This window comes from Pan troglodytes, chromosome X (assembly GCF_028858775.2).
Source record: "Pan troglodytes isolate AG18354 chromosome X, NHGRI_mPanTro3-v2.0_pri, whole genome shotgun sequence".
NCBI lineage: Eukaryota > Metazoa > Chordata > Mammalia > Primates > Hominidae > Pan > Pan troglodytes.
Window position 1 is genome coordinate 147,050,165 of NC_072421.2, and position 11,973 is coordinate 147,062,137.

The window sequence follows — 11,973 nt, forward strand, 5'->3', positions numbered from 1 at the left end:
GTTTGCCTGTTCAGTTCCCAGCTTCAGATAAGAAGCCCATTAAAATCCTACTGCAAATATGTGAGTGGCTTAAAAATCTACTCTCCACCTTCAGGGCTGTTTCCCAAGAGTCAGGAGATTATGGGCAAAGTATAGTCTATTCACAGCCCATTGGGAAAATAAAGAATGTGTATAGAACTCCCAGGGAGGGAGGACCAGGTGGCTGTGGCTGTGGGACAGGACCGAAGGTGAGCCGTGGGAAAGCTAGGGGGGTTCTGCAGGGGATAGGGATGCTCCATGTTCTGGGGAAAGCAGGGGATTCTGTGCAGCCTCCTGAGGCAGCAAGGAAGAGCAAGCACCAGGCTGGGCCTCTGAGTTGGAATGGAGGGCACGTGAGGGCGACCAAGGGAAGGGTGTTGTAACTCGGGAAAGTGTTGGGGCCAGACAGACATGCTGGCTGGGAGTGTACTTGTCCCTTGTGCCTTTGACGGAGGAACCAAGATGTGGATGAGCATTTGTAGGCTCTCCCATAACATCTTTCATAGTAGGTGCTCAACAGAAAGCACCCAGCAGTCAGCTCCCAGGGGCCCCAACACATGCCACCCAAATTCTGTTTGATTCTCATTGTCACCTTCTTTTGGCCTGCTTTTAGTACTTTGTCCCCAGGGTCCTTCCTTTTGTCACCTGAGAGACATGATGCAGTGGTGAGAAATGAACTACTGCTCAGGAAGTGGGCCTCAGGCTGGGAGGAGTGGGAACAGCTTGGGCTCCAGTGGAATCAGACTAGAGATCTGGTTCCGGCCCTGTTACTTACTACCCTCGTGATCCTGGGACATTCTCAAGCCCTGTGAGCCTCAGATTCTTCGTCCGTGAAGCATGGGTAATAAGCCTTGACCAATAGGGCTGTCGGAGTGTATGTAATGTAAGTGATGCACCTGGCTCAAGTCCTGACACAAATAAGAAGTTTACGGAATGGCAGATGGCTTTTATTTCTAGTATTTGACCCCAGATCCTAGTATTCTGGGATTTTCTTATTGTTGTTGTGGTTCTCCAGGACTTATCAGAAACTATGCAGGCGAATAGGACATGGAACAATTACTCGGCCAAAAAAAAGGAAGTTTTGTCAATGAATTTCAGTTAGTTTACCCTCTCACGGGGCATACTTCAAAATTTCAGTGTGCAGAACTCTCCCCCAACTGGAATGCAACTCAAAGCTCTTAGAATATGAGTCAAGAATAAAGTCCTTCCCTCTCTCTCAGCTTCTTTTACATCCAAACCACTTTTTTCATTGATTATGTCACGACCCAAAATCTTTCCGTTGTTATAATTGGCCAAATTGTACTTCAGATAAGCTAGTTAGAATGTCTCTTTAATAGAGTCAGCTCTGGCTCTCACAACCAGGAAGAAAAACACCTGGCCAGTGGCATCTGAGCCTCACATCCCAGGAGATTCACGCTTCTCTCTAAGGAAACCCTTCCGGATAATGGGTATCCATCATCAACTTCGTGTGCCGTGTTCAACCGCACTGAGACAAGAGTGCAGGACACCTCCCATTCCTGCCCCAGGAGGAGATGCCTCTCTGTTTCATCCACCATCCAAAAGGAACTGCTGAGCAGGTTTCCCTTCCAAGCTTTTCTCTCATCCTCTGAGAATCTGGCTCTGGTCCTACCCCATTTCACTAGAATCAGCTCTCCCAAAAGGTACTGCAGTTTCCCAAAGCCCAAAAGGCCTTGGCTCAGGGCATGTACACTCCACCACTCTCACCTGTTGCCCCACACCCTCACCCCTCTCTTATTTTTCCTCTAGATGTTGGAGGACATCTGTCCACCTTAGTTATATGACTGCAGATCCTAGACTCACCCACCGTAAGGTTAGGGGTGGGCCTGGCTTACCTTAGCATCTCCAATACTAACCCAGGGACTTACAAATAGCAGAAGCTCAATGAATGTTTCAGGACGAAATGAGTCAGTGAGCAGGGGAATGCATTTATTCATATTTAATTCAATTACATTCTCAAAGAAGCCAAGCTAATCCAATATATATTAGCCAAGCAAATATGTATTTCTTAACTACACAGAATACAAGAAAGACAAGAATTAACTATAATTTAATTTTTTTTTTTTTTTGAGATAGAGTCTTGCTCTGTCGTCCAGGCTACAGCAGTGCGATCTCGGCTCACTGCATGCTCTGTCTCCTGGGTTCACACCATTCTCCTTCTCAGCCTCCTGAGTAGCTGGGACTACAGGCACCCACCGCCTCACCCAGCTAATTTTTTTTTTTTTTTTTTTTTTGAGACGGAGTCTCGCTCTGTCGCCCAGGCTGGATGGAGTGCAGTGGCGCGATCTCGGCTCACTGCGAGCTCCGCCTCCAGGGTTCACACCATTCTCCTGCCGCAGCCTCCCCAGTAGCTGGGACTACAGGCACCCGCCACCACGCCCGGCTAAGTTTTGTATTTTTAGTAGAGATGGTGTTTCACTGTGTTAGCCAGAATGGTCTCGATCTCCTGACCTCGTGATCCCCGTGCCTCGGCCTCCCAAAGTGCTGGGATTACAGGCATGAGCCACCGTGCCCAGCCAATTTAATTTCTTTATTTCTTTATCTCACCCATTTTACCGCTTTGTTCTTTCACATTATAAAAGGTACTTAATCCTCTGCTATGTTATGTTGTCCCAATTCAAGAAATAACATAGATTTTCTTACATAAATAAAAAACAATGCACTTACTTTTAACTATATAAAAAACAGTAAGTCTGCCTACTGTCATACATGAAATGAATGTTGAAGTTCATTACACCATCCATTAAAAGGAACATTTGAACGACTGCAAAAGGAAACAAAGATAAACCTCCAAATCGCCCAAGAGAACAGGAACTGAGAGATGGTCCACCTTGTACTCCCTCACACCCAACACACTCCCCACTACTGAGAACATTGACTGCTCTCTTCAAACACAGAGTGAAGAATGGGCCTCATGTAACAGGACAGGGAAGGTGGTGGATGTGTGGAACGTGCACTGGCCCAGGCCCTCCCCCAACCTGCCCCACTGGCCCTGGCTGCAACTTCTGCTCAGACTCCCTCTTCCTCCTCTCCCAAAGCCTCTTCATGCAGGGATGGGTAGGAAATGCTCTCTTTAGTACTGACCCTGGCTGCATACTCCAGGACTTTCACATAGCTGGTTTCAATGAGGGCCCTTGGACCCCACAGGAACTGGTAGCACGGGGGATCACTGCTGGGCACCTGGCGGTATTGCAGGTAGTTTTCCTGCACCCAATCTTGGGTGAGCAGCTTCCTCAGCTGCCCAAAGAAACTGCTCCATCCCATCATACACCATTACACTCAACGCTTCCCAGATTGCCTCCTCAGGGGCACAGTGGCCCTCCATTAAGATCATGGTCAAGACCATAATCAGAAGGCCGGTCTCGGGCATGCTCTGATCATCACCCAGCAGGCCATTGTAGGAGAGGCCCAAGCAGGTGACAAGGACGTAGGAGTGGCCGCGGGGTCCACTTCCTTCACGTCAATGCCAAACATCAGCTGCATGCACTCTGAGGCTTTGCCATAGATCACAGGAAACTAGTGCTTGTAATTTTTGATGACACTGTCCAGCATTTCTGCCTTTGTGACCAGCTCCTTGACTCGATACTTGTGCAGCAGGAAGCGAACCAACTCAGCCACCTTCCCATTGGAACAAGGACGCCAGGTGAGTGGGGTGTGTCTAGGTGGTTGGCCCCTCCTCTTCCCGGCTGCTGGTGCCCTCACTGGATGGGCTCCATAGAGTGTTGTTGCTGATGGTCAGGGAAAAGGAGGAACCCTGAGACTCAGGGGAGGACTGGGGGACCCAGCAGCAGGCACCTCCTCCAGGGTGCCTTCAATCAGAGTGAAGGAGGAGGCAGCCTCGTGCTCCTCGGTGGCGGGGGCCTGCGCACCCACCAGGCCCAGAGCCTCCTGTCCTTGGGCCTCAAGGCCATCCTCAGGCTTGCAGTGCTGACTCCTCTGCTCAGAAGACATGATGACTCTGGTCAGGGCAGCAGGCTGGAGTGCGGGCAGCAGCTGGGCGATGGGGAGGAACCCACAGATCTGGGGAGAGAAGGAGCTTGTGAGGGGCCTCATTTGCGAACCACGCCCTGGAGGCCCTAACAAAGGCCTACTTACAGATCTTCTCCTTTGGTGCTCCTCTGGGGCCTCCTGGGGCTTCTGACCTCCTGGTCGGCCTGTCCGCTGAGAACCTGAAGGAGGAAGTGAGAGGGCACCTCAGGGTATAGCCGGCCAGCAGAGGCTGAGGCTGCAGGACTGACAGTAGGGAAGGTGAGGCTGGGCTCTCTGGAGTCCCTTGTGTTCTGGGGAGTGTGGGGCCCTTGTTGTCCATTCAGATCAGAACCTCGCCTTGACTGCTAACACTGCCTGCGACTCCTCTGCTCTGTGACCTGAGCACAGTGCCTCAGACCAAGGCCTAACTGCCTGGTTCCTGGAGCTCCTAAAAGAGGAATCGAGGGGCCCTCAGGGTGCAGACTGCAAGCACAGCCCCGGCTTTCCAGTGCTGTCAGAAGGGTTGACCAGGCTCTGTGAGGTCCCTACTCTCATGGGGTGCATGGTCCCCTCTGTGCTCACTCACCTTTCTCCTGGAGGGGCCTCATCCTGCCCTTTTGCTGGCTCGAGAAACTCAGATAAAGAGTTCACAACCCTGATATGGAACAGAAGGGTATGAGGGGACCCACATCTGGCCACATGTGCCTAGGTCCACTGGGAGAGACAGCAAGAGATATCCAAATTCACTGGACACCATGTGTCCTGGGCGAGGAGCCTGCTGGGTCCTCATGTTGACTCCTGGCAGAATCTGGGGCTCTCCCTCTACTGACCTGAGTGCAGCCCCCTAAGACCAAGGCATCCCCCTCCCTGACACTGATGATCCCAGGATAAGAGAGAGACCTCAGCTGACAGCCCTGCCTATGCTTTCTGGGGTGACATCAGGGGCAGGGAAGATTTCTGTGGAGCCCCCGTTTGCGTTCTTGCCTGGGGGTACCCTCAGTCCTCCCTCAGGTTCCTCACCTGGACACCTGGCAGATCCTGGGACCAGTGTGTCAGTCGATCAGACTGGGGTCCCTGTGTTGACCTGAGTCACCCTCTGAAAGCAAGGTCCTCACCTCCCTAAGATCTAGAAACAGAAGTGAGGAGGCGCCACATCCCATCACCATTGGGTGGGGTGTCCAGGGCTCACTCCAGGAGCTGGCCCCTTTGGTTCTGGGGTGAGGCTTCCAATGTCTTCCGGTGGGTTATTCATCTTTACTCCTCCTGGCGCCTGCCCTTCCTCAACCCCCAAACTCCTGAGAGGAGCAGCCATCTCGCCTTTACACCAACACCCCATGTCCCCAAGGGTTCCCCAACTTCCTATCTGTGGTACAAGTGAGATTGCCAATTAGGGACATTCCTGATCTGGTTGTCCCAGAGCTAAGAACAAGTGACAGCCATAATCTGTGGAGTCCTTTCCTTCTGGGCCAGGGGTACCGTCAGTCCTCATGAAGGGGGCACTCCTTGGGTCCTGCTGATCCTGGGACCCCTCCCTCTGCTGGCCAGATGTGGCTTCCTCTGTTGAACCGTAAGTACCACTAATACCAAGGTGTTCACCTCCCTGAGACCTCCCACCTCCCGCCATATGGCAGAAAGGAGAGCATGCCACATGGTACCTATGCCTGGGGCCACCCGGGGCTGAGAACAGTGGAAGCCAGGTTCTGCGAGTTCCCTTCTTCTTGGAGGTGTGGAGGTACCTTCTTACCTTCAGTCCTCACCAACCTTCCTCCTCTTGACTCCTGGCAGACTGGACCCAACCTGTGCTGACCAGGTGTGGCTATCTCTGCTGAGCTGAGGACACCCCTCAGACGGAGGCCCCCACCTCTCTGGGGCCTGGGAGGCAGAAGTGAAGGGACTCTACACTGACACCCCTCAATGGGATTCCCAAGACTGACAAAAAGTGCATATTTCAGGAGTGCCTCCTGTGTCTGGGTGTCCTATAGATATTCAGATTTACTTCCGACAGGGCCTGGCCCTTTCCCTCCTGCTGAACTTTGGACGGTCTTCCAGGTCAAGGCCACCATCTCCCTGGGATCTCTAACGAGGAAGTGGGGGCCAGGTCCGTTCCCCACAGTCCTGCCCGAGGCCCCCCAGGACTGACAGGAAGGGCAGGTGTCCTACCTCTGCGAAAGAAGCTCTGCTGAGTCTTCCCTCAGGGTCCTGAGACTCCTCCCTCTGCTAACCTGAGCCTCCACTCCTCATACCAAAGCCCTCTCCTCTTTGTCGTCTCCAAGGCATAGGCAGGGATGCACCACATGCAGCCATCGTGCGTGGGACCTCCAAGGGCGGAGGTCCCCAGTGATCTGGAGTCCAAGGTGTCCTGAGTCCTCCCTCTTTTTCCTCCCCTTGATCCTGGCAGGGCTGCGTCAGAGCTCCTCTCTGCGGACCTGAGTCTATCTGTCGGATTCCTGAGGCGAAATGAGGAGGTGCCTTAGCCTGAGATGGGGGCGGGGCGGGGGGGGTCCCCTGTCCTGTAGTGATTGTCCTTTAAGGCCTCCGTGCTCTCCCGGCAGGACCTGGGCCCTCCGTCTACTCCTCTGAGGTGATGCTCATGGTATCAAGCCCCTTCCCTCCATCAGCCCAGGATGTGGACAGCAGCATCAACGTGCCTGGTCCCCATTCCCGGCATTTCCCAGCACTGACAGCAAAGACAGAGCTTCCTTCTATGGGGCCTCAGCCCTCCCTCAGAATCCTGACCTTGATACCTGGGAGAGCCTGGCCCCTGCCCTCTCCTAACCAGCCCTGCCCTGGTCATACCAAGCTCTGACTCCAGAGTCCCCTGAGGCTTAAGCGGTGGGGTGGCGAAGGGTGGCCCACAGCCTGAGAAGTCCGCCCCCGGGTGGTCCAGGGCTGGCAGCAGGGGTGGTGCTGGATTATTTGGGGTCTTCCCTCTGGGGCGGGGGCGTCCTCAGTCCTCCCTCAGGGCCTCACCTTGCCTTCTCACGGAAGCTGGGCCCGCTTCCCTCCAACAATCTCATCAGAACCAGGCCCTCACTTCTCTGTGATCCCCAAGGCGCTCAGCACAAGTGACCGCATTCTGGTCAGGTGTGGTCAGCTGGGGCTTAGGGCAGGAGGCTAGTCCACAGCAGTGGCCTCCCCTGAATGTTGTTTCACACAGGCCCCCGAGTTAATGAGCCTTTCTAAAGGAAACAGTGCTAGCTTTGCTTAACACCGAGCTTTCCTCCCTTGCTGTAGACAGGGATACTTGGATGCTCGTGATTTCTACTGGTTTTCTTTTCTACAGAATCTTAAAAGCCTTCTGTAGGAAACTTTGTCTGTGAGGAATTACAGTATTAACACTATTCTCAATCAGTGTATATCTAGTGCTTGGATTGGCTTTCACGCTCTTTCTCTCTAACTCTGCATGTGTGTTCGCGTTAAGCTTTTCAAGTATGGGAAACAGAAAGTGTTTCTGAAGGTGATAATTCTTGCCTCCTGGGATCCCTGGAGAAAGGAAGTCCACATGGAAAAAGAGAGACGGTCTCCAGGTGGAGATACATCTTCAGAGATTTTAAAAACAGTTTTCAGCTTGTGTTCTATAAATGAACCAAAGATGACCTGTGTGTGTAGCCCCTAGGCTGGAGGAAGGCCTTGCTTATTGTTTAGACGTGGGATGTGGCTGGCAAAGGGCCTTGCAGTAGCATCTCAGCTGTCGTGCAGCACTGCTGATGTTTCTCTACTGTTTTTCTTCACAAGACTGAGACCTGTTGGCTCAGAAGCCCATCAGCACAAAACTGAATGTTTCACACAGTTGATGGTTTGAAACGTGGCACAGCTAAGCACGTTTTTAGGCATTCAGAGCCTTCCTCGCTTGCATACCCTGCTAGTCCTCACCTAACATCTGCTAACCGTAGATAAGATAGAACCTTATGGTTACGAGACTCCCAAGCCACTTGGCCCAGCTGCTGAGCAACATCACCTATACTCATAAGGTCCTTCTCCAATTCCCATCTGCACCATCAGTTCTCCTGCCTTCTTTCCGTTCTGATGGTGACCCTGGAAACATAGACTCTGGACAGTCTGTCCCCTCCCTGCATTCCCTGTCCAAGCACCACCCAATAAAGCTGCTTGTATGGTACAGCCTCTGGTGATCCTCTCATTTTCCATGATCAACCCCCAGTCCCAAACAGTGTGAAATGAGCTCTTCTGAACTGGGATGTCAGCCACGTATAAGCTGATGACTGTCGGAGCTAAGGTGCGTGATTTGAGGTGCATGTTTGGACTGTAAGACTGGCAAGGCCTAAAGGCCATAGGAAAGCATGCCAGGCAGGCGTCTCCCTGCCTCACTGTTTTCTGGCCTTGCAGCATGCTGGCTATCCTGCTGCTACAGAACCCCTTCCTCCCACCCCCGACTGTTTTGGAATTGCAAACTCACAAATCTCAGTAGGCTGGCCTTGACTCTAAACTAAAACCAAAGTATCTGCTCTGAGCTGTTTCGGACTCACCACAAGCTGTGCCAAGCAGAAAGCAGGCATAGCTCAATGCAACAAAGGCATCTTTGACTCTGGAACCCTGGCAGGTTTTAAACACCTGTTAGTGGGGTTCGAAACCGTCACCACACAGCACAGATGCAGCACAGACCTCCCACATCTCTTGCAGATGCCCATGATGAAGGGCTTGTTCTCCGGTGGGGCCAACTGGAGTGAAGCTGCTCATGGGCACTGTATTTCTGATGCAGACAGGTTGCACTTCTAACTTGTGCGATGTCTGCTGAAAGCTGCATGTTGTGGGATGGCACCCCCCATCGACTGTGATTTCTCCACCCACTCGTGACAGATCAGTCTCAGATCTTCTCTCTAGCGTGTCCACTGCCAGTCATTTGTGTCCCAGGACCCACTTCAGTTGCAGTTTTTGACAGTGGACAGACAGCCTAACTCTGCTTCCTCTCCTTCCTCCTGGTCCACACGCCAGGCAGTAGGATTATCAAATGCAGCTGAGCCCAGGAAGGGATGGATTTTGTTTTCTTTTTATCATTATTGTTCTATACTGTTTACTGCATAAATGAGCAGGATGAAAAGGGGTATGCAAACTCATTTTGGAATCTTTTAGAAACATAGGATTTTTTCCTGGCTGCTTCCTAAACATGATGGGTCTTTCTGTTCACATCTTGTTTTATGACAGTGTTTTACTGTGAAAATGGTTTTGTTCCCATGACACACAGCCCTGCCAGGTGAGAAGGCCTCAGGCATAAGGGGATGATTGAAACAATGTAAAGCTTTTATTATTGAGTGGGCCATGCTGATTTAGTAAGGACGGAGGAAAAACACAACATCTGGGGAGGTGTGAGGAGGGCATTGTGATCCTGGTGTTGCAGAACTGTTCCTGGAAGCTTTCTTCTCTTGCTGAAAGAAAACTCCCCATGCTGCCTTTGCAAGCAGCTGCAATTTCCGTGACCCCAAACTGATGGCTGCACCCATGACAACATCTGACCTCACTGACTAGGGGACAGAGGGAGAGACCCCGGCTCCACTGTGTTCCCCACGGAGTACCTTCAGATGCCCTCCCTACCAGTCATGGAGAAGCCAAATTGTCTGCAAGTGAAACCAGGGACTGAACTGGATTATGTGTCCTGTACTGGATACCCTTGTAGCTGGCAGGAGGTGCCATGGTGATATATCACAGTGAGGCCTTGATATTCTGTGCTTCCTGACTCAGTTCGGCCACCTTGGGGTGCCCAAATTATGGTACCGTGTGTCTTTGCAGGGGGACCACATGTGCCCTCGGGGTTGTAAGTCCCATGTGTGCCCTGCCTTTGTGACATGGCCTCAGTCCAGGATGGCTTTCAGGTCAGGTCACAACGGTCCAGAGCTGTGTCCTGCCTGAATTGATGCCCCAATTGATTCAATTGGCCAAGTATAAAGAAAAAGTTAATACGGAAATTTAAGAGGGAAGCCACGTGGCTGTCTAAGATGCACCTCTGTGGTTAATGGGGTTCGTGTTAACTGGTTCAGTCCAGGACCCCTAACGGCGTATGTGACATCTATATGCAGCTCGGTTTCGCCCTGCTGTGTCAGGTCCTACTGATAATTTCCTGTAAGGACACCTTGTCCAAAAGGGTGCGTGGTTCAGAAAAGGAGCACTGGGCAAAGAAACCAGAAGTTGAAGTAAGGTCAATATGGTGGAGAAATTCCTGTGCTATTTCTCCCTCTTGTATCTCCAAGCGTGGACTCAAAGGCAGCCTACATTTGAGAATTGCACAAGGATAGGAAAAGCTGTATGTATGAAGGTCTCTCTTTATGGTCCAAAAGCTAGGAAGGCAGGCCCATAGAGGACATGGGTAATGAGGGAAAAAAACCTTTCGATCCTGCTGGAACTGCCTCCACACCAGCCCCAGTCCTGCATCTATAACCTGCGGTTGCAGCATCAACCACAGCTGGGCAGGCAGGCACCTAAAACCCTCGAATAGGTGATTCCTGCTCTCTGACAAGAAATTTCAACCAAAAAGTAGGGGGAGAGTTTGGGGGTAGGAAATGAAAAGCACTCGTGCAGGTCATAGCACAGTGGCAGAGGCCAATAAAAAGACTGAGCCCTGCTCATAGGTGTGTAGAACACTTCCCCTCCCCCACACCTTACCACGATGTCAGTAGGCTCCTGTGTAATAGCAGGGGAGCAGCACTGAAACAAGTGCACATCGCAAACTTCATTTAAGAAGAGTCCCATGCCAGGCACAATGGCTCCCACCTGTAATCACAGCATTTTCGGTTGACAAGGCGGGAGGGTGACTTGAGGCCAGGAGTTTGAGACAAGCCAAGGCAACATAGAGCGACACTGTGTCTAAAAGAAACAAACCAAATAGAAGAAGAAAAAGTCTCTAGGGAAATCCAAGACAGGAGGGAAGAACAAAACAAGGACACCTGAGTAAAGTTTAACCTCTGACACCTATAGCTCCAGCAAACAGTAAACACAGTCTACCGCATAGTCAGATAAAAATAAACTCTCAGCTGAAAGGCCCATTCTCTTCCATTCCATTTACTCAGGACATTACTACTGGCTTTCACCAAAAATGTTACAAGGCATAGTGAAGGGGGAAAAAAAAATCACAGGTTGAAGAGTAAATATCAGGTACATATGCAGGTTTAGCGGAGATGTTGGAATTACCAGCTTGAGAATTAATACAACTATGATGAATAGGCTAAGGGCTCTAATGGAAAAAGTGAACAACATGCAAGAACAGGTGGGTAATAATAGCAGGGAGATGGAAACTCTTTAAGAAGAATCACAAGAAAACACTAAAAATCTAAAACACTCTAAATAGGCAATAAAAGAACACAGGCAAATTAGACTTCATGAAAATTAAGAACTTTTGTGCATCAAAAACACAATGAACAGAGTCAAAATGCAACCAAAAGACTGGGAGAAAATATTTGTAAATCACATATCTGTTAAGGGATATATATCCAGGATATATAGAGAACTCCTGAAACATGACAAAAACAACAACGACAGCAAAATCAAAAATGGGGAAAATATTTGAATAGACATTTCTCCTAAAAATGTACACAAGTGACTGATGCGCATGAGAAAAGATACTCAACATCACTAATCATTAGGGAAATAGGAATCAAAGGCACGATGAGGCACCTCCTGCCACTCACTAGGATGGCTACTGTTAAAACAAATAAAGCAACAACCAACCAGGAAATAACAAGTTGGCAAGGATGTGGTGTTAATGGAATCTCTGTGTAGGTTGGAATATAAAATGTTACAAAATTGCCGTGGGTAACAGTATGTGATTCCTCACAAAATTCCAAATAGGGTTACCATATTATCTAGCAATTCCCCTTCCGAATGTATACCCAGAATAATTAAAAGCAGAGTCTCAAAGAGATATTTGTAGACCCATATATATAGCAGCAATGTTCACCATAGCTAAACTGTGAAACCAGCCTAAGTGTCCCTTGACACATAATTGGATTAGGAAAATGCAAT

At 50.4% G+C, this 11,973-nt stretch overlaps 1 pseudogene; it reads right to left on the reverse strand.

Moving 5' to 3' along the window:
* Positions 1 to 3,045: 3,045 nt before the first annotated feature.
* LOC473818 (melanoma-associated antigen 8-like) lies at positions 3,046 to 4,006 on the reverse strand (annotated as a pseudogene).
* Positions 4,007 to 11,973: the final 7,967 nt, after the last annotated feature.